Genomic DNA, 22,481 nt, shown 5'->3' with positions numbered 1-22,481 from the left:
GTTTGACGAGGATCCAGGTCGGCGGAGCCGTGAACTCGTCACGATGCCTGCCAATTTGCGGAGAGCCCGGCTACGTGCTTAAACGCACCTCCTCCTCTCGTCTACACCTAGCCTCCCCCCCGCGTCTTCGCCTGTGTAAATAATTTCGAAACGCGCGCGCTTTCGTGTAACGATCGAAGAGCGATGACATAGGGTCTTTATCTACCGCTTGCTCGACGCAAATCCTTCGTATAATCCTTTGCGCTTCAGGCCGTTTTTTCGCTCGGTCGAATTAATAATTCGAGAGGAATTCGAGCGTTCGATGAATTTTTTACGTAATTTAAAATGATTTCACGCGCGAATTAATTGAAATTTTTATATTTTGATATTTTGTGTTTTTACGTGCGAAGAAAGAAAATTTGTCGAATATTGTATCGAAGTTTGTATCGTTGTTTTGATGTTTTAATAACCAAGTTTATCGGGATAAAGTGTTTCGATGCTTTTCTTATTTTATTGAGAGAAAATTAATTAAGATATAAACTTAACGAGCTCTCATGTTCATTGTCTATTATTTTTATCTTTTCTATCTTTCATCATTTTATTTTCCTACTCTCGTCAATTTCTTATTCAGCAACGAAAAATCAAACTCATCTTCGCTCGAACTAATTTCATTTTATCATATTCCACGCTTACAAAACTCGAAAACTTCGAAAATAATATTTCTATATTTCGACGATCGTCAAACTCGGAAAATAGTTCGATCCGCGATCTAATTTGAGATAAAAAAATTCTAACCATTTGACAGTATATTATTCCACGCTTTATAAGATTAAAGAGCTTATCTAGGAATTTATTTATTTAAAAAAAAATCAAACATAAATATAAATATCGTCGCCGTTCCATCGATCCAAGTGGCCGACAATCATCATTCGAGCGCAAAGAATTAAACTTATTGTCTATCTCTTAACTGCCTTCCCTCCTTTCTCTCTTTCTTTCTTTTCTTCAGATGCGCGATCTCTCCCTATTTCAGAATACCCATTGAATAATCACGCTCAAGGAAATATATCTAATCGTATATATAATAAGCTTCGTTAGTTTCGAAATTAAATCGAGATAGGACAAGGAGGCATGCGCTTGTGCGCTCCTGGAATTCGAAAAGCAAAAAACAAAAAAGTCTCTAGAATTTACCGAGATGTTTCTCGCACTTCGTTAACGCGATAAGCTTGTAATTAGAAACGCGTAACAAATCTTTAACTCGACAAATAAGATCTCGGTGGTGGATCTCGGTTGGCTCCTGGCCAATTTTAATCGGGCCAAGAACTTCGGTTTTTCCGTGACCTTATCATTTCTCTTTTTCTCACGCTTGCAAATTTTCTCCGTTCACCTCATCCTCCTCGAGATCTCTCTCTCTCTCTCGCGCGATTTGCAAACGATAGATGATGATGGAAGACGAGGAAGAGATATAAAGTATTCCAACTATCGTAATTCTTTAAATAAATTTTCTTTTCGCCATTTATTTTTCACGTAGACACTTTGTTTCGGGCAGAATTGTAGAAACGAAACGAACTGGTTGAAAGTAAACTGGCATTCGACGGGTTGAACGAATAAATTGTTAAATAAATTTTTTTCGTTTTAACGAGCGATTTAATGAATATTTACCAAATATAATTAATGAATATTTATTACCAAATCCCTCCTTTTGTAAATTTACAGATATGTTTATTGATCTGAAATTAAGCACGGTTAACTTCTAGTTAATCTCGTCGTAAACCTAACCTAACCTGTCCCAGGAGTGGAGGATCGATTCGAGAAAAGGTTTTTGGAATATTGCATTTGGTATCGTATTGTTCGTTCGAAATATAGGGATTGTAATTTCACTCGACGATTAATATAGTTCAGAAACGAAGGAGAGGAGAATGAAGAAGAAAGAACGTTTCGTTTCGTTTAAAATGAAATTCGAAAACGTAAATTATTCGTTGGATTTGTTTATCGATCGATGGAATTCATCATGGCGATTCCACTACTTTGATTCCGTCTGCGATGCAACGGTTGTTTTCCTCGGTTTTGTACAGTGGTTTTCACGGAACAATTAAAATCAGCGCGATAGAGCGAAATTGGTTATGAATCGGTTTCCACCGTCATTTATAGAGCGGATCGAACATCATCCCGCCACATGTTTATTCATAGCTGTCCGAGTGCAAATCTTAACGAAGCTAGCCTACAAATAGCCGTATCAATTCTAGATCAGTTTTGGATTGGAAAAGGGACAAGAAAGAATCCACGAAATAAATACTCGATCGAAGATCCTGTACATTCGATAGATCTACAAGATAAATCTACTTTGCAAAGTGTTTACATTGTTTTCTTTTTTTTCTATATAAAATAAAATACAAATTTGCATTGTAAATTTGATTCGTTTTTCACAATTTTTAAATATATATATATACACACAATTTAATATACATCTTGTATATGAGACAAATATTTTTTTTTTTCTATTATCGTTCAAAATACGAATAATGAATGATAGAATTAATATAGAAATCACACAGAATTAATGACGAAAGAAAACACTGATCAGCAATAAGTTTAAATTGCAAACTTCACTTCTTTCAATTTTCAAAATAAATCCTAAATATACATCACTTGCAACTTACAAAAGACTATTTTACTACGTAACGTTAGATAAGATTACAATCAAACACAATAAATATTAAGCAATAATATTAATTCATCACCAATGTCAGCTTTTGCAAACTTTTGATTCGTTTCAATTTTCAAAATAAATCCCAAATATACGATAACTTGGAAAATATTCACAACATAAGATAAGACTCTCTGTTACATACAACCGAACGTAACATTAAGCGCGATACGTTAACCTCCAAACTCGATTCGTTTCAATTTTCGGAATAAATATCAAACGCGTTCCAATACACTCACCGATCCACTATTCCTATACAAATACTTTTTTTCTGTCGATCATCACACACGAATCATCACCAGCGCGTAATTTCGTCCAGAAATCGTCCAGAACCAACGACAGAAGGAGAATATTGCAATAACCTTTTCGAGCGCGAGCTCATTAGCAGCAAACTTCATTGGTATTTTCTTCAATTTCACTCGTCCTCCATTCGTCGTCCCGTGGCGCTCGGTTCTCGCTCGCTGACCGTAATTAAAATAATAACAGAAAGGGGACGCGCGAGACGAGTAAGAGAGAGACAGAGGGAGACAGAGAGAATACTATTACGCGAATGCAGCGTTTTCGAAGCGTAACTATTTCGCGAAGATGCGCCGATCGAGGAATAGGAGAAGCGTTGTTGGCGATTCGAATAAATTGAACTGGGCGACCCGTCGAATTCCTGGAAACGTTTCGAGCCCTTTCCACCTCTCGTTATCGCGTCCAGTTGAAATCTCGGTACCGGCCTACTACCGCAATTACGTTGATTCGTTGCATGTTGCTGCCAACTTGCTCTAGGCTTCTTTCTTTTTTTTTTTTTTTTTTTTTTTGTTTCTTCCTTTTTGCGAGATGCGCACATAGCTACGCGTAGAGGCGCAATTTCTGCCTCTCTGTATCGCGATTATCCCTTAGGCGTGAAAATCTGCATAACAGAACATTATGCGATTCGCCCGCAGTTATTCACCGCTATGCGTTTCGCTGGTTTTATTCTTCGACCGCTATGCGCGCTAGCTAGGTGTTCATCCGGGGAATTCTTCGATAATTTTCGAGAAATTTTCGCGCAGGGATTAATCGCTTTTGAAAAGATTTTTTTTTTTTTTCCTTTTTCAGGGTATGCGTAGAAAGTGATAGTATTATAAAGTGATAGTATAATTCTTCGATAGAATTTTGAGAAATTTTTCTTGCGTGGATCTTTTTTTTTTATCATTTGTCCCGAGATGCATTGTGCTCAACTGTCTCTAAATTTAACGCAAGATTTAAAAGGGTACGTTTAAAAGATACACGCGTTATAAATAGAGATAGAAGGTTTGATCGATGCCAACTTTATTAATAATCTGACGTATCGCCCCTTATCTTTTAGTTTAATTATTTTTAACTTTGTATCTTATTTTACTTTATTTTATTATTATTGTCCAAGTTGAGTGGAGAGGGGCCAATGACACATATATGACTCTTATCGTAATCTCAATATAAGAATCATTTTATTTAATTAAAATACACATATACATACACACACATATATATATATGTATGTATGCACGATAAACGATATCTTCCTCTTGAAATCTATCGGAATCCAATTATAATCTGTGTATACACTACGCATTAATTAACGAGAAATAATAGAGTTAACGAGAATCGTTAGCCGACCGCCCTCCATAAACCGATAATCCCGACATTCCTCGATAATTCGAATATATCAAATTTCTTAATTTCCATTATATCGGTTTACTCCTTTTTTTTTTTTCTCCCCTTTACACCCCTATTTTTATACGAAAATTTCCCGATCTCGAGTAATCTCAACGCCGTCCAACCGAATCGTTCCAACATTCCGAACGAATAGAAACTTCGATCTCGATGCGATATAATTTTTAGAAATTTTATAGTCAACCCATTTATCTTAAGTGTTTCTTTTTTTTTTTTTTACCAAAACTCGATACCTTTAATAGAGAGACGAGGGGAAAGATCTCTGTGAAAAATTTTGATTTCTCGATGAATCGAAGGAGATGGTTAATTCGATTCTTCGGGAGAAACAAAATAAACGAAAAAGGGGGGTATCGAATTTTTTGAAATTTTTCCTTCTACTCTAAGATAAGTTCGTAGATATAAATATACTCGTGAATTAAATATTCACGATTCGAGTGTGTTTTCACGAATTATACGCTATTTTTTCTTTTTTCTTTTTTTTTTTTTTGTTCATCCCATGTTTAATTTCAAAATGAAAAGAAGATAATAAATATCGTGGTAGTAAAAATTACACGAGATCTCGAGATCTCGTAATTGAATATAAATAATTCGTGTATTTGTGAACAAATCAAAAGCTCTCGTTACCACGATAATGAGAAAAATGGAGAGAGAGAGAGAGAGAGAGAGAGAGAGAGAGAGAGAGAGAGAGAGAGAGAGAGAGAGAGAGAGAGAGAATGGAAAGATATTTTCGTATTGTGCTCGTTGCTGTTAAATAGCACGATATCGTAAGTGTTGAAAAATCTCACAGGTGAGGGGGGAGAGGGGGAAGGAGGAGTTAAAACGACGTTTCGTTTCATAGGTCCGCTGTAATAAAAGCGAACGGTTGAACGCTCTGTCAAATTAGATTAATTAAAACGCGCTTCTGAAATATGGAGATAATAACGCGTCGCGCAATGTTTCGCGAAGAGACAGAGAAAGAGAGAGAGAGAGAGAGAGAGAGAGAGAGAGAGAGAGAGAGAGAGGGAGGGAGAGAGAGGGAGAGGGAGAGAGAGGGAGAGGGAGGTTGCCATGCGGAATTCGAAGAAGAGGGGGGAAGGAGGGAGGAAAAAATGTTGTCGTTTCCCGCGTTTGAAATATTTACGAGAATGACTCGAAAAATCTCGATCCATTTCTGTGGAAATGAATGCAATTCGTACGATTAGCATCATTTTTCCACATGGCTGGCATGAATTGCAAATCCATCTACACCTTTTTCTCTCCAATCCGTCGAAATGACGATTCTCGGTCAATCAGTGGGATATAATCGATGATAAATATCGTAAAAATCATTGCCATGATCGATCTCTTTCATAATCTTGAAGTTAAGAATAAATCAATTGATATTCGTATTCAAAGAACGAAACGTTACTATTATCATTCATTTCTCGATCGAAATCTTTGGTAATAAATTAGAAAATACTCTTTCTTTCAATACATTTCTCGTTTCCTCGATCGGGAAAAATGGAACATCCAAATACATATCATCCAATTATCATTTTTTTACTTTTCTAGAAATCTTGGATATTTAATTACACAAAATCATTGATCATCCAAAAATTACCTAAAATCATTCTTCTCGTTCAACATTATTTACTCACGCGATTCCCTGCACGATCTTCAAAACAAAATACATCGTACTCTCGAAATATGTATATATATATAAACTTAAACTTTCGATACAACTTTTCCCGCGAAAAGTTTTGGCAAACTCGCCGCATGATATCTTCCGCAATCATGGAAATTGTCCGCTATATATTTATATAACCGAGCTTCTAAACTTTCAACCTGTAATAAACTACTCGATATATATATACCAATGAAACTAGAAACATTCGAACAGGAAGGAAGTTCTGGATGATCGATCGAAGGAAGCGAATGATTTACTATATATATATATATTCATACACGCATTCGTCGTTTCGTCGAGTTAAATATCGAAGTAGCATAGTGGAATCGTAACGCGTGTTCGACACGCTTGCATTATTAACCCCGTTCCCCGCTTTATGGGAATTTCATAGCGCGATCACGTTCCGAGTTTACCGAGGTTTAGCCATTTTCGAAGGAAGAATCGAGTCGTAAGCTGTCTTGTCTTAGGGAGAGGGGAAGGAGGAGGAGGAGGGGGAATGTGAAATTCTCGTATAGAGAGAGAATCGTGGCAGTGGAGTTAATATTCGCCAACGTTACAAAGACATTGTATCTACTATCCCAGCTGAAACTTCTTGCTCGATGGGTTGCGAGCAAGAATCTCGGGTGCTGACTGTCCTACGGATGGAAAGTTTGCGAAACTGGCGATTTCTTGACGTATGGGTTGAATAAGATTTTTAACTCGTTCAAAAATGTATCTTTTAACCTGTTCAGAGTTACGAGTTACATGAAAGACAATACAATTTCAAAGCGAAATTAAAATATTTATATATATCTTGTATGCTCTTTGTATTTTTCTTTTATAGAATAATTTCGATTGAAAAAAACGATCGTGGACTTTTCTTTCGATGATTGAACGATCTGAACATCATCCGAATCGCGAATCGAGATCTTAACCTTGCGTTTCGTATGCATCGATACGAGAGGGCACCACTTGTCAGAAGGTCGGAAACATGGCGACTGCATTCTTTTTTGTTCTTCTTTCAACGTGACCAAAGAACAAGACCCATTACCGGCAACCGTGACGTCGTTCATCGTCCGGACGTCGTAATGGGACGAAACCGGGTGTTAAACGACGATGAGCAAAAGAACAAAGGAGGAGAAATGAGCGAGGATTGTGGGTAGTGGTTGTGAAAGAACAAGTGGATAACAAGTGCGCGATGGAGGCGAACGACGACGAGTCGAGAAGCGGATGGAGAAACGGATGGCGGAGGAGAAAAATGGGAGAAACGCGTGGTTTATCGAACCGCGGAAGATTGGCGAGAGACCGCTTCGAATCGTTCTACCTCCTCCCCCGTTGTTATGGCTTAATTAAGGGATATTCCGTGGTTTCTCAGGGAAATCCCTAATTACTCGTAAAGGATGGCGGGAGCATTTCCCAATTAACGTTGGAGAAACGTGGAAAGACGCGGGGAGGGGGAGGGGGGGCTGGTCCCGGAGAAAAGTCGAGAACAAATAATCGTCTCCTCCTTCTCTTGTTCTGTTTAAAATAACGCGAGTTGCATGAGAGAGAAAGGGAAGAATCGAAAGAATCACGAGCGTTTGGAATTTCGTATCATTGTTGTGAAAATTATCGGTGTATTATATATATATAAGATGCATTTGTCTTGCCTCTCGTTGAATTCTCGAAGTTGGATTAAAATCGGCGTAGTAGGAAGCGAAGCGAATTGTTATCGATTGGATTGTTTCGAGGATAAAAAAATCCTCGAGACTGTATAATGGCGAGATGTATGAGGGCCACGTTTCTAATTAAAACTTCGGCGGGGGAAGGGAGGCAGGGATCTGTCGTATCGAGAAGCTCGCGAAGTTAACTGGAAATATTACGTGCGTGTACGTAACGAAGAAGAGGAAAGAAGAGAGAAAAAAAAAGGAATGCGAATCATTTGTATGAATAATTAAACCGTTCCAAACTTTTTCCCCTTGGTAGCGATGGAAGTCTTTTTTTTTTTTATAGGCTCTTGTCGTGTACGTAGAAAACTCGTAATTAGAGAGAAAGGGAAGAAAGAGAGGAGATGAACAATCATAATTTTGAAATTTTGCGATATATATCTAAATAAAAAGAAGAAAAGATGTTATTTCCGTGTTTATTTAAGAATTTCTATTTTACGTGTGTCTCGAGTGCAACTATCTTGTTAGATAGATCTCCTTACGTGCTAAAAATCGTCCGAATTTTCTCATATGCTTTTCGATGATACAATCTCAATATACGGAATTTGAATAGTGAAATTTGGAAGATGATTCATGTGAAGAAATAAGAAAAAAGATATGGAACAAAACTTTTTAAATATTTTTTAAAAAGAATTAATCGAGATTGAATATTGAATTGATTATCGATTGAAGATATAAGCAAAAAAATGAAATTCCTTATCCATCAATAATTTCATCGTTTAATCTCATCTTAAAAAACTTTTTCAAACTTTCTCGAGAAGATTTTCTCGAGAAGAAGGAAAAAATTCTACTCTATTATTCGTGAGAAATGAAAAACTATTGAACTCGATCTATTATAATATTAAATCAACATTATTCAAAATAACTTCGGTTGCACGAAAATTATCTACTTGAAAATTCGAATTCGAAAACTGATCTCGCCTCGTCCAGTTTTTAATTTAACAGTTTAGAAAATTATCGCGCGCCGCGTTGATCGAACGTCATCGCCTTTTTTTCGATCCATTGCTCTCTCTTTCGTTCACGTTTTTCAACACAATGTTTTTCATTGTTAGTTGATGCTCTTCCTCCTTTAAAGTCGTTCGTTTTTCCAATTTGAGTGCGCGGTTCGGATCGCTTTGAATACAATGGGTACCTCGACGAGTCATCGCTTTCTAATTACGCTCGATTACGATCGTTGAAAAGTCGCTATCGTTCTCGAACGGTTTTCGTCTTATCTTATCGGTTTCAACGGTCAAAGTGCAGTGCGTTCAAATTGTGGATCTCGAAATTTGCAATTTTCGACTAATCTCGAGGAGTAATCTTTGGTGGAATTTGTTGAGGAAAATGGAAAAAAAATGAGGAGATTTCTTTTTTTTTGTAATTGTCATAAGAGAATCACGCTTTATCGTGGAAGATAAAAAGATAATAAAGTAATATATTTTTTTTGGAGAAGAAAAAAATGTTAGGAATTAATTCGATTTGAACGCCAAAGTAGTTGCATTCCGAATTTTTTGAATAGAATAGAATTTCTAACACGGGTTCTATTCTTCTATTCTCAAAATTAATTACGAAGAGGATGGATACGGAGAATCGTTTGCAATCCGATATGAAAATCTCGCTACGTATCTTGATCGACAATTTGTATACAATTGTATGCAAAGATATAATCCATGGGTACAAGGTCTCGAAGAAAGAACAATGTTGCCGTTCCTTTTATCTGAACTTACAATTAGTAAGTTTCATCATACTCAATCTCTATGATTATCATTGTATGATAATATAAAATGCTCAGAGATTTACGCGAAAAAGAAACATCTGAAATTCTATAAAAATAATAATACAATCTTTCCATCTACGAATATTTTTCGACATAATATTTTTTCCTTTCTCGAAATAATACAAAATAAAAATCTCACATCAATTGAAAATCTCCTATTTTTTTTTTTTTTTCGTATGCACTGAATATTTTTCTCTCTCTCTTCTTTTTAAATCTATATTTTTACACGATTCTTTCATCTTCAAAATAGAAAAGAAAAAGAAAAAAAACTTTACATTCTTGGATTTGCATCTCGTTGCAATCGTTGAAATTAAAAAAAATTGTCAAAAGAAAAATTCAATACGAATTCGTTTAAAATGTATTTTTCTTGTTTCTTTCGAAACGATTCCTTATTAAAAAAAAAAGAAAAAAAAAATCATTTTCGTTTTCCGATTGTTAAACGTTTCTCTTTTCATTCATAAATTTTCTTCCTTGGAGGGAAGTTTATTCCTTGGTCGAGGAACGACGAGGTGATCCCTGAAAAATCGGTGGAAAAACTTTGAGCGATCGTGAAAATTTATAATGCGCATTAAGATGAAGCAAGTTTTGATATCGCGACACGAGATGGACGATGCTTGACCAAGTGTTCCCGAATTTCCCTTCTTTCTCGCCTTCTTTCGAATATCTTTCGAGCCAAGGAGTGTCGCTTATAAAACACGAAATTATGTTAAATATCTGGACACAGTTGTGACGCACGCTTCCTCCGTGAGAGAAGAGCCCACCACCAAGTCCTCTACCATGCTTCCACCAATCAAGAGAGTCGTTCTCCCCTCTCTTTTCTTCGCGTCTATTTCTTATCGCAATACATTTACAAAAACTGCGAAAATTGCTGTGTTGACCTTGTGTCGTGTTTATATTCGAACATACATGCGATAGAGGAGAAGAAAGGAGAAAGGAAGAAAGAATCGAGAGATTGTAGAATTTTCTTTTAATTGGGCGTCGTTTGAAAAAAAAAAAAGAATTGAAAAGCTGCGGTTCCTCCAGGAAAAAAGAAAATTTTCGCGAAAATGGAAGAAGATATAAAATGTCGGGGGACGAACAATTCTTGAGCATCGAGGCAAAATATAAGACTGTAGAAGAAAAAAAAAAAAATAAAGGGAAAAAATCTAATTTCTATTAATCAACTCGTCCGTTTTAATTATGAATTAAAACGGTTGACAAAGCAGGGAGAAACCTCTGAACCACTGTTTAATCTCGAATCTCCACCGTTTCTCGCGTTTCCTTTTCCGGTTAAATTACCGTTACGACACCGTCCAACGGTTGCGACAACACGATGAATTATTATCACGACACCAGTCCCTGAAAATAGTTTTCTTTCTCTCTCTCCCTCTCATCGGAAGTTCGTTGTCCACGAATAATTCTCGATTCTTCAACGCGGAAAGTAGTTATATAATTTTTATAGTACAATAAGAACGTTCCATGCTTTAGATTTTATTTAAGCAAGACACGTGGTATTTTCGAAGGATGTATCTCTCTGTATTTTATTTCATTTTATCTGGGTCTCTTTGTTACAAAGTATTCCGAAATTAAAATTTGATGCTACCACCATGATTATAATACCTTTCTTCGTCTCTCCACTATCTTTTCTTTGAAATTTTAATTACGCGAGTTTTATGCAATTACGACCCTTAATTCCTTTTATTTAAACGCGCTTTGAAGACCTCGTGCGCTGCGGCAACTTTACGAGTTTGTTCGCGTGCACGCGTGATGCATCGCTCGAACGGTCGAATAAATGTTAAATTAATGACAATATTAGAAAAGTAACCTACTCATCTTCCGTAATTTCTCTCGTTGCATTCCGTTTAAATATTCTGTGACTCTTACTTTGACCAAGAATGTGCACCGTAATCGAAAAATGTCAAAAATGTCACCGTTTTTCTAGATAAAAACGTTAGAACACGCAGACAGCGGTCGATGTAAATGTGCATTACGCTCAAACAAGTCGAAAACCGACTTCGCGCTTCGGTCACGGTCGTTGAGAAGTTAGTTGCACGACACCTATTTCACGACACCGTGACGAAATGTCGTGAGAAATTTCCGATGTGACCGTGTCGCGATCGAGCCTCGAGCCTGCTCTCTTCTTTGAAACTCTGCCTCGTTCGTATATAAATTGCGAACGTGACTGCAACGAGCATCGAAATCGCGCGAATACATACGTTTATTTATATACTTCGAGGGGACAATACGCGAAATTATATTCGTACGTGCATCGAGCTCGAACACGGACCACGTGACACGTGAATTGATAACGAGTTGAAACCTCGATCGTTGCGCATGCGCACGCGCAAGTGCACGCGCAAGCGCACGAAAATCGTTTTATTTTGCTTTTCGAAAAATTGATGGATAAAATGGAAGAACAGGAAGTGTGGAAATTTATTCGCGTGTAATATTTTTTTTTATGGAACGTTGTAATTGGGATTACATATTTGCACATTTTCTTCCTACTTTCGCTAGTTTTCTAATTAGATTTGCGCAACAATTGTTAAAAAACGTTACAAGCGTAACAAGTGTGCAAGAAACGCAAGTCGTAGCGTAGTGTTTATAAACAGAGAGTGGATATCCATTTGTTTTGATTCCGCGAATGCGAAATGAATTATTTCGTTCCAGTTCTGATAAGAGTAGAGAGAATGGATATTTCTTATCTTCTTATGCTCCAGTTTTGGTAATCGAGTGGAAGTGGTTCCGCTCGAACAAATAATTTCTCTCATTTATCTCTAATTAAGGTATAAAACTTCGTATCATCGAATGTCATTGTATGTAACGTAAAGTCATTGAACCTCGTTACTTTATTGGCGATATTAAAATTTCATTTCCTCGATAAAAAATCTTTTTGCGACTTTTTCATTGTATCGTTCGTGTGGTTGACATTGATCTTTATTTTACGATCCATATTATTTTTTTTTTTTTTTTTACTGTTAGTCTGAACTTCATCTATATACGCAATTTATTTATGAGTTTATTTTATTAGTTTTGCAACGTATGTGTTTTTTCTTTTTTTTTTATATCTATTTAAACATTATTTGGAACACGATATGTCGATCAAAGTGTTTCGCAAAGTTCGGATTTATTAAAATACTTTGCCCCGCTTTGAACTTCTCCCTCTTCTTTTTTCCTCGGATACGAAATGAGAAATATTTCAATAAAACGGTACGCTCGAGTTGCGAGCGAGCCAGATTTTAACAAAGGCTCTACCCCATAAATTGTTTCACGCGTTACTTGCGAGTGTTTGTAAATTTGGCAACGCGTCGATTCGATTAAGAAAAACAATTTTTTTCTTTTAATCTTTATAAAAAGTAATTTTGTATATTTCCTAAAATATTTGTGCATATAATATAATATAATATTTTCATTAAATAATTAATCAACAGGATTACTGTTATTTAAGAAACGAAAATTTTGTTGAAAATTTCCTTGAAATATTCGTATTTATTACATATTAATACAACAAACAAATTAATGAACAGGGATCGGAGAGCTATTTTAAAAGGACAAAAAATTTCTTCCGCTCATTTCTCGTCGAAAGGTCCCCCGTTATATTTTTCCTGAAATATTTCCCATCCATTCTTACCACGATTATTTACGAGGGAACGAAGCTGTACCAATTACTCCTTGCAACAAGCTAGGTAGATAGAGATGGACCGGATTTAAAGATACTCGAGACGTTCGATGAAGTATCGACATTCTGATCCGGGGCGGAGGGAGCGGGGGAAGTTTCTTTGCGAACGTAAGCCGATTGCTCGGCGAATCGTCAAGGACCCACATCGTCTGCCAATCAGCTTACACCCGAACCAATGTGCAGTTCCACCAGAATCTAGTGCCTCCTATTCACGAACAACTCACCTTCCCCCATCTCGTCTTTTGCATCCCGCGCAAACACGGCTTAACAGCGGATCGAGTGATATTTGTGACACCCAAGGCCCGCGTCTTTCCAAGCTTTCCCAGCCCCCTTGGTCAATACGGTGCGATAACCCGATAAATCCAACCAAATAGTTCGATCCGATATATCAAGGGCCGTTCATTTTCCACGTCGTTCGATTTTTAGTAATTTTCTGCTGATAAAGCTTGAATGTCGAGTGTCGAATTGATCGAATTGAATGAGGAATAGGATTGGATTTGAAAATGTTTTTATGTTTGGTAAAAATATAGCTGGGTATTGATATTATTGTGATTGTAAAATTTTTCAAAATCTGTTCAAAGATTATTGGAATTTAAAATCTTTAATAATAAGGAATATGTGAGTATTAACAAAGATTATTCGATCTTGAACCGATGAAAATTTCAATTGAATTTGAAAATCTTCCCAAAATAAAAAAGGTATTTAATTATTAATCCGAGGATCATTGCTTGAAACATGAATCAACAGCGAATATCCAACAGAATTTGAAAATCTTATAAATAATAAAACCATCTTCGTATCGACGTAATATTAAAAGCTCGAAATGTGAATATGAAATACATCGAATAATAAGAATTCAATTGAATTTGGAAATGTTTCGAACAAAAAAAACCCCTGAATTATTTAAACATAAAATGAAAGAAATCGAAGCCGCGTACGTATATTAATCGAATAATAAGAATAAATTATTTTCCGAAAAGTTTATCGCAGGAGTAATAAAAACATATTTCGATACAAGAAACGAAACAACAATCTATCCGAATATTCAAGTACACGAGGATTAACCGGGTGTGGCGTGTGCAAAAGAGAGAGAGAGAGAAGAGAGAAGGAAGAAAAATCATGTTTGGGAGGGGAGAAAAAAAGTTTCATCGAAACGGTGGAAGTCATTGTTCGTTGGCGGACGGAGGAGCGCGCACTTGGCCGGGAAATGGAACGTGGCTCGTGGCGCTATCTTACCTTCAACAATCTTCCCAACTCCCTCGAGTATGCTACAACGAGTCCGACTCACCGTATTTAAATGGTATAGCGCTGTTCCTCCGATAACTCTTCCTCGACTATATTCTTCTCTCTCGATCGGGAAGGAGAAGAAAGAGGGAGAGAGAAAAAAAACAAACAACACATAAAACATTGGACGAGTTTTTAATAGTAGTCGTTCGAGCTCTCCGCGTTATATCGAGAAAGGTTGGTAAGCGAGAGCTTACCGTATTTTTCAACGCGAATTGAATTTCATTGGAACATCGACACCGAATGCGAAGATCGATCAAGCGTTATAACGATATCGCAACAGCGATTTAATTAAGGTTCCGATTCGACACGATGCGTGTGGTTAAATCAACTCGTTTATTTATGGATTGAAATATACGGAGATCGAACTATGTATTGTGAAAGGGAGAGGATAATAACGCGTCATAATATGTAATACAATTTTCTCTTTCAAAATGTGATTCGAAGGTTGTCGTTCGATCGATAGAAAGAAGGGAAGGGAAGGGAAGGGATATTGAAAATAGGCGTAATACGTAAACACACGGATTCACGCATACTTAACAAGCATAATTGTTTAAGTTCGCGCTACTTCTTATCGTCTTTCTCCGCGTGTTTCGGGCTGCTATGTGATGTAATTACGAAGTTGGAAAGACGACCGTACCTCGCCGAGAAAGAACTCTCTCTCTCTCTCTCTCTCTCTCTCTCTCTCTCTCTCTCTCTCTCTCTTTCCGCGCCCCGTCCTTATTCTCTCTAAAATCTTCTCTTCCTTTCTTGCTTCCTTTCTTCCTGCAAGAATACCATACTTAAATATAAAAAAAAAATAATAATAATAAAAAAAAAGAGAGATGGAAAAGTAAGAAAAGAAAAGGAAAGAAAGAAAGAAAGGAAAATGTTTATTCCGTGGCACGGGATATTCGAGAGTTATCTTTTTTTTTCCTCCTTTATAAATGGAAGGACGATTATAAAGATTGTGATGGCGAGGGAGGAACGTTTAATTAGAGAGAGGCAAATCTCAATGTTTGTTTTAGAGAAAAAGCAGAGGGGGAGGGGCTATCGCGCCTCCTCGCTCCATTGAATCGCTCTCGATTCCGTTTTCGTGCATCGTCTGTGGAAAACGCGAATCATATTTCTCTTAAAGGTTTCGATACTTAATGGGGGAAGGCAAGCCACGTCAATAGTCACGAAATTTATGTACGCTTGGTCTTGCTCGCTCTCCATTCCACGATTGGCCGGCTGGAAATGTTTAAATGAAAATCGGTTCTATTTATTTCGAGATCGATAGCCTCGCTGCCATGGGCAGAATGGATTGGCCTTGTCGTTCGGCGATCCTCTCGAATTAAAGTTGAAATACGAGAATTACCGTGTTTAAAAACCATCTCTCTCTCTCTCTCTCTCTCTCTCTCTCTCTCTCTCTCTCTCTCTCTCTCTCTGTGTGTGTGTTCGAAGAACAACAACAACAATAATAATTTCACGACTCTCGCACAGAGGATCGCACGAGACAAGTTTTTGGACGCAAAATTTCGTCTCGTTCCCTGTTGGAAAATCTTTTGCAACGAAAAACTTGTGTCTCGCCGTTCCCGATTCCGGAAAGTTGGTTCACGTAGGGAAGGGGGGACGCGTTAAAGACACGGGGACGTCTAAAGTTGGGGACGAGGATGCGTGGAGCCGAGTCGGAAATGATGAACGCTCGGGGGCCTCGGGAAGGGAGAAGCGTTTAAGACGCGGTCGTTGCACGGATGCTTGCGCCGCGTCGCCCTGATAAATGAGAGATGTTATCGGGAGTGGAGAGGAGGGATGCGGGGGAGAGGGACCGGTCGAAGGCAACCGCGCTTCTTAGACGTGGCGGCAGAGTGGCTCTAACGATTGTGTCCTAAGCCTGTGCGCGTTACAGAGACACAGTGGAGGAGTGGGGGGGAGCATTATGCAAACGACCTAACGACCTTGCGCGCGCCGTGCAACGACGGCGTTACATTATCGGGCGACGATCGTCGATCGATGGGGGATAGGGAACGAGTGGATTATTTAACGGTGGCCGGTGGACAGTCCCGTACCCCCTTTCGAATCATTTCCGTTAATTCGCCGCCAGAGAATTTTCGAACCGAGATTTATCGATGATCCCGCGACGATGAAAAAAGGGGAAGAGAAAAGAAAAAAAGACGGGTATGGGGTATCAAACGTATTAACTATGGTTTACCCACCGAGCTGTGGGTAATAAATATAGGCGAATATATGTATTTCAATCGTTTCGAATTGTCAGGTGTTGGTTCGTTACGTACACTTTTGCGATTTAATGTATATAATAAACGAATTTTCATTCGTGAATATTCGAGATAGTTGCATATGATTCTTGCGAGTCAGTCAATTTGAAATTTGAAATTTTTATTAAATTTCGTCCTTTCAGATTTTTACAGATTTCGAGAATGATGGAGGATATTTGAATTGGATGAGACCGAGGCGATTTCAAAAATGGAATTTTTCGGGGTGAAAGAAAGAATTTGGAAGAAATGTATTCGATGCCTCATGCTTCATTTCGATAGCTCGTTTCGTTTTCGAAATACGAAAGATATTTCTTCCGTCCATAAACACGATTCAATTTTGTCGAAAATTAATGAAATTCTAATTCTTTCCTTAACTCGCTGTATTCATATTCAATAAATTTAGAATTTCATTCAAAACGTATAATAATAATCGCGAATAATTATAATTGGAAAACGAGATTATATAAAAAACGGATCGATAGCTGCGAATAAATGTTATTCGAGCATTTTAATAAGTAATTACTTAAACTATCTTTATTCAAAGAAATTTTTAACTAATTACCTTTTCAATTCAGCTTCCAATTAGAAGAATCGTATTCTCTTTATTCAATCCTCCTTCCATCCATAAATACTTGAACGATTCAATTTGGTCCAATATAATTAATAAAATTCTAATCCTTTCCTTAACACTATCCTATATTCATATCTTCGATAAATTTAGAATCTCTATACGATCGTTTATTTAATCAATCGCGTGTAAATATTTACGTAACGCGTAACGATTCAATTCGGTCGAAAATTAACGAAATTTTAATTCTTTCGTTAACTTAACCTATATTCGATCCAATCCCTATCCGTTCAATTCGTAGGATAGGTCTCGATACGTTGGCAACACTGAACAACACGGGAATGCTTGTATCTGGAAGCATAGTTGCCTTGCAACACCGGTGAACACGGAGAATCGAGTTATCGAAAAACCTCTATACTCTGCGTTCTGTGCAGAGATGGCGCGCACGGGAGCGGCTCATAGCCAGGCGGAACCAAGCCAATAAAAGTGTATTGAACTTCGTACGCGCGAAAAGGGGGGAAGGGAAATTTCGAAGGGAAACGAGGGGAAGGGAGTCGAGTCCTGGGAACGAGGAAAGGGGAGAGGGGAGAAAGTTTGCTCGATAAAATAAAACAAACCCGAAAGAACAGTTTTCGAGTAGCTGTCCCGCTGTCGGATTTCCCAGCTCGTTCGCTGTTGTGTGCGCTCGCGTCGTGGACAGAAAGCAGCCGGCTAAATAGCTCTGTAACACTTCTCCGCGATACTTGGCTCCAAGTTTTCGAGGCGAGACGAGAACTCGGGCGAAGGTATAATAAGGTCGTTGTTAGAGAAAGGATTCCAAAGTGACGTGCAAATGTGTATGTACGCATTTTGTGAATTTTTCCCCCCGGAAATTTTTGCCTTATTCCTGCAGAAAGTAAAGAAAATAGGGATCGTAACGACGTAAGATCGGAACCATTTCTCGCACGTGCAATTGCGGATGTTGGCGCGCGAGATCAAAAGCAAAAATGATACTCGATTCGAACGAATGGAACGAAGTCTCGAAAGTGTCGCGGGATACGCAAATGTGCGAACTCCACTCTAACGTCTATAGTATACATACTATATATATAGTATATATAGTTTTCTTATTATACGTTTGTTCTTTCTATTATACGTTTCAGGCATATGCATATATGCATTTTTTTTTTTTAAATTAAAAGAGAATCTTTTGATACGAGCAAGAGACTCGAAGATAAATATTTTATTTTATTCGACAATCACTGTTGTTTTATATAAATATATTTTATATTTTATATTTTATATATTTATATTTATAAATATTGCAACAATGCTTTTAATGTCTCATCATGTTTTTCATAAATTGTTCTGAAATACATATATGCACATATCTTTAGCTTTTTTTTTTTTTAATTAAAATCTGTCGAAGAAGTCTTCAGAAAGATTCTACGAGAGAATCTTTTAATAATAAAAACTCGAAGATAATATTTTATTTTACTTGACAATATTGTAACGGTGTTTTTAATGCGCTTTCTATAAATTGTTCTAAAATACATATATGCGTATATCTTTAGCTTCTTTTTTTTAAATTAAAATCTGTCGAAGATGTCCTCTCTACGAGAGAATCTTTTATAATAATAAAAACTCGAAGATAATATTTTATTTAATTTGACAATCGCTGCTTTGTAACCGTGTAGCGTTGTAAAGCGTTGTAACCGTTTAATGTCTAAATTGTTGTAAAAATTCAATGGAGAACGCGTTATTGTTATTAATCCAGTTAAATCATGACGTGTTTAATTACACACCGCTTGATCAGCCTGTCTTTCTCTCTTTTCAGACTTCTCGTTTCTCTATTCGATTTTGTTCCTCTTTTTTTTTTTTTTTTCCTTTTTTCTCTTCTCCTCCTCTTCTCCCCTATTCCCCTCCGTTGAAAAATCGAACTTGTCTCTGCACGTGACGTACATTCGAAGCTACGATAAATTCCTTTACGAGCCTCCCAAACCGTTAGCGCCATTAACTTCCCCCGTCTACCTTCGATTACATCCACATTCCACGTGGATAAAAATCCCCTTGGCAAGAATGCTCTCTCTCCCCAAATGCAAAAATTGAGCGAAATTCCTCGAACGAACACAGAAGAAGATTTAACACAGAATAATTGAATGTAATCTTTTTTTTTTTTTTCCCTCCCCTCGTTCCATCCATAATCTTCCGAAATTACCATTATCTCTCTCCACGTCTAATATATCTACGCCAATTTCGAATCGAAATCAGAGAGGGAGGATACCATTTGCAAGAGAAATTTTGATCTGATACTTATTCAACTTTAAGGCATTAAAAAAAAAAAAAATAACTAGTCGTGATTAAAATTCTTGAATTTATTGACTTAGATTTGTTCGTAGATACGCTTTGCGCTACAATTATCCAAGATATTACTCGACGCCTCGTGAATAAATAAATTATTAAATCTTTTTCGCTCGACCGAACCAACAACTTCACACGATTTCGCACGCGTATAAAATATTTATATTTTGATATTTTATGTATCTTTACGTGTGAAGAAAAAAAATTTATCGAATATCAAAGTCTAGAATATTGTTGTTTTGTATGATATTTTAATAATAAAACAATTACCAAGATGGATGACTTGTCAGGGCAAATATCGCGATAAAGTGTCGTTTCATATCTTTCACCTTTTTTTATTTTATTGAGAGTAAAACTTACGCTGCCAATAACGTGCTCTCACATTCACAGGCTATTATTCTTATTTTTCATCTTCTTATACTACATCTCTATTTTCATCGCTATTTTCCTTCCCTCCGTCGTCAATTTCTTATTCATACAACGAAAAATCAAACTCATCTTCGCGCGAACTAATTTTACCGTATTTCACGCTTACGAAACTTCGAAAACTTCGAAAATAATATTTTTATCGCCACCGATCGTCAAACTCGGACCAACGCCGAAAATAGTAGTTCGATCCGCGATCTAATTTGAGATAAAAAAAAATCTAATCGACGGTATATTATTCCACGCTTTATAAGATTGAAGAGCTTAAGAATCTATTTTAAAAAAAATCAAACATAAATATAAATATTGACGCCGTTCGAAATCCGCCTCATCGAACCGAGTGGTGGCATTCGAGCGCAAAGGTATTTAAAACGGTTAAAAAATTTGCCCATCTCCGTTGCCTCGCCGTGCGCACGCTGGGAGGGGTAACGATAAGCGCACGTTCTCCTCGCGTGCGGAGGGACGCGAGTCGTCCGACACGTTCCCCAGGAACGTTCTCTCTTCGTATCGATTAATCGCCAATATCGATTAATCCGACTAATCAAAGCGAGCGAGCGATGGGTCGAGTTTCCTGGTCACTCGAAATTCGAGGCAATTCCCTTTCTGAGATCAAACCTCCTCCTCCTCCTCCTCCCCTCCCCTCCCCTCCTTTAATCGGCGCAAGGCGAGTCCGAATCGAACGAAATAACGCCTGACAACGCGTTCGCTCCTCCCGAGCCCTAGCCACAGCCTGAACAATGGTTATCGCCTGTAAATTGTGCGTGGGCGCAACCGGTTTTAGCCGTTGCACACCCTCCACTCTATGGCGTTATTGCAACGAACGACGGTTGCACGTATGCGAACAAACTGGTGCGAACCGGGACTCGTGACTTGTGCGTGGAGCGCACGACGGTGTGGAAATATTATACCGCATCGACGACGCGGTTCGATTAAATATTTGATCCCGTAGCTCGAGAAAAATGGTATTTTTAATCGTTCATTGTTCGGCGATAATTCTGGTCTCTTTTTTTTGGATTGTTATAATATTGGAAGTAGCGAATCTATCGAAATGACTAGGTTAAAACTAGGCGATTTTATTATTGTTGAACGTGTACTCTACAATGGGTTGAATTTTCCTTGATGAAAAAAAAAAAAAAAGAAAAAGAAGTGAATCGAATGGAAGATTTTGATCTCTGTGAAATTTAGCGTAAAAAAGAAGTCTCGGTGTGTTATGTTTTCTAATCTCTGTTTATTTTATCAAAATTGTAGGTGAATACGTGAAGATTCGAATCGGAAAATATAAACGGTAAAAAGCGTCGTTAGCGTGAAGTGTTAAGCCATTTTATCTGTTGAACTTTATATCCGGTTATTCCTTTGGTATAGCGAGAGTCGAGGGCGTCTACTATTTCAAACGTTTAACGTGCTCCACACGATCGAGTGGGACACTTTTAATCGTGTCGTTTGTTTTGTATCATCGTGTCCATTGCTACGTGCAAACTGTTTTCCATCGACCATACCTTATAAGTACATCATTGTGTCACTGTTTTGCCGCCAAACTTTTCTTTAAACAGAATAACGCGCACGACACGTTTCGTGTTGTACACATTGTATAAAGTGTGTACAAGTACGTGTTATCGATAACAGGGAGGAAACCTCTTGATAACAAGGTTATTTTTTTAACCGCCATTCTATCCCGCTGATATTCGAACATTGTCGAACATTGTCGAGAGAAAAATAATTCTTCGATATTATCTTAGGGTAGGTAAATTGTTATTTTTGTATTTATCTTCTCGAGTATATTAATATTTATCCGTGCCTTTTATTGAATTTCTGAGGTAATTGTAATATTTTTCCAGAAATAAACGTATCTACCGTATAAATTATCTTAAAACGTGATTAAATTTAAATCGTTATAACTTCGAAGATAATAACTTTCGTCGATGAACGAAAGATTATTGGAAGCGCGAAATCTTCCCCTTTAAAACGCTTTCCGATTTATCTGGATACGATTTCCGGTTTCTAAGATATCATTGTGCAAAGAGAAAGTAATTTTTTTTAATCGCTTTCTTTAACGCGATTAAACTCTATTAAAATTAGAAAAACTTTGAACCGTTATAACTCCGAAGATAATAACTTCCGGTCGATGAACGAACGATCATTGGAAGCGCGGAATCTTCCCCTTTAAAACGCTTTCCGATTTATCTCGATACGATTTCCGGTTTCTAAGATATCATCGTGCAAAGAGAAAGCAATTTTTTTTAATCGTTTGCTTTAACGCGATTAAACTCTATTAAAATTAGAAAAACTTTGAACGGCTATAACTCTGAGGATAATAACTTCTGATCGACGAATGAACGATCATTGGAAGAGCGGAATCTTCCTCTTTAAAACTTTTTTAAATTTATTCCGATACGAGTTCCAGTTTCCGAGATATCGTCGTTCGAAGAGAAATGTAATTTTTTAAATCGTTAATCTATCCCCGTCCTTGTCCCTTACTCGGATCTCTCGACCTATTCCAAACTTCAGGCAAATAATAGACA

The 22,481-nt window shown here is 37.3% G+C and overlaps 1 protein-coding gene across 5 annotated transcripts in view; it reads left to right on the top strand.

The window, feature by feature from the left end:
• The window catches only part of LOC122712908 (disintegrin and metalloproteinase domain-containing protein 10), a 131,176-nt gene that overhangs the window by 61,370 nt on the left and 47,325 nt on the right, over window positions 1–22,481 (top strand). The window contains exon 1 of one of the 5 annotated variants that reach the window (XM_043932922.1): window positions 7,810–7,913. The exons of the other annotated variants lie outside the window; for them this stretch is intronic. The gene's annotated coding sequence lies outside the window, so the exon portion shown is untranslated. Of the gene's footprint in view, window positions 1–7,809; window positions 7,914–22,481 lie in introns of those variants that run through there. 5 annotated transcript variants of the gene reach the window in all.

The sequence above is a fragment of the Apis laboriosa genome, unplaced genomic scaffold, assembly GCF_014066325.1.
Source record: "Apis laboriosa isolate Shangri-la unplaced genomic scaffold, ASM1406632v1 scaffold21_cov150, whole genome shotgun sequence".
NCBI lineage: Eukaryota > Metazoa > Arthropoda > Insecta > Hymenoptera > Apidae > Apis > Apis laboriosa.
Note: the sequence above shows the minus strand (reverse complement) of the source record. Positions and strands in the feature narration are given on the sequence as shown.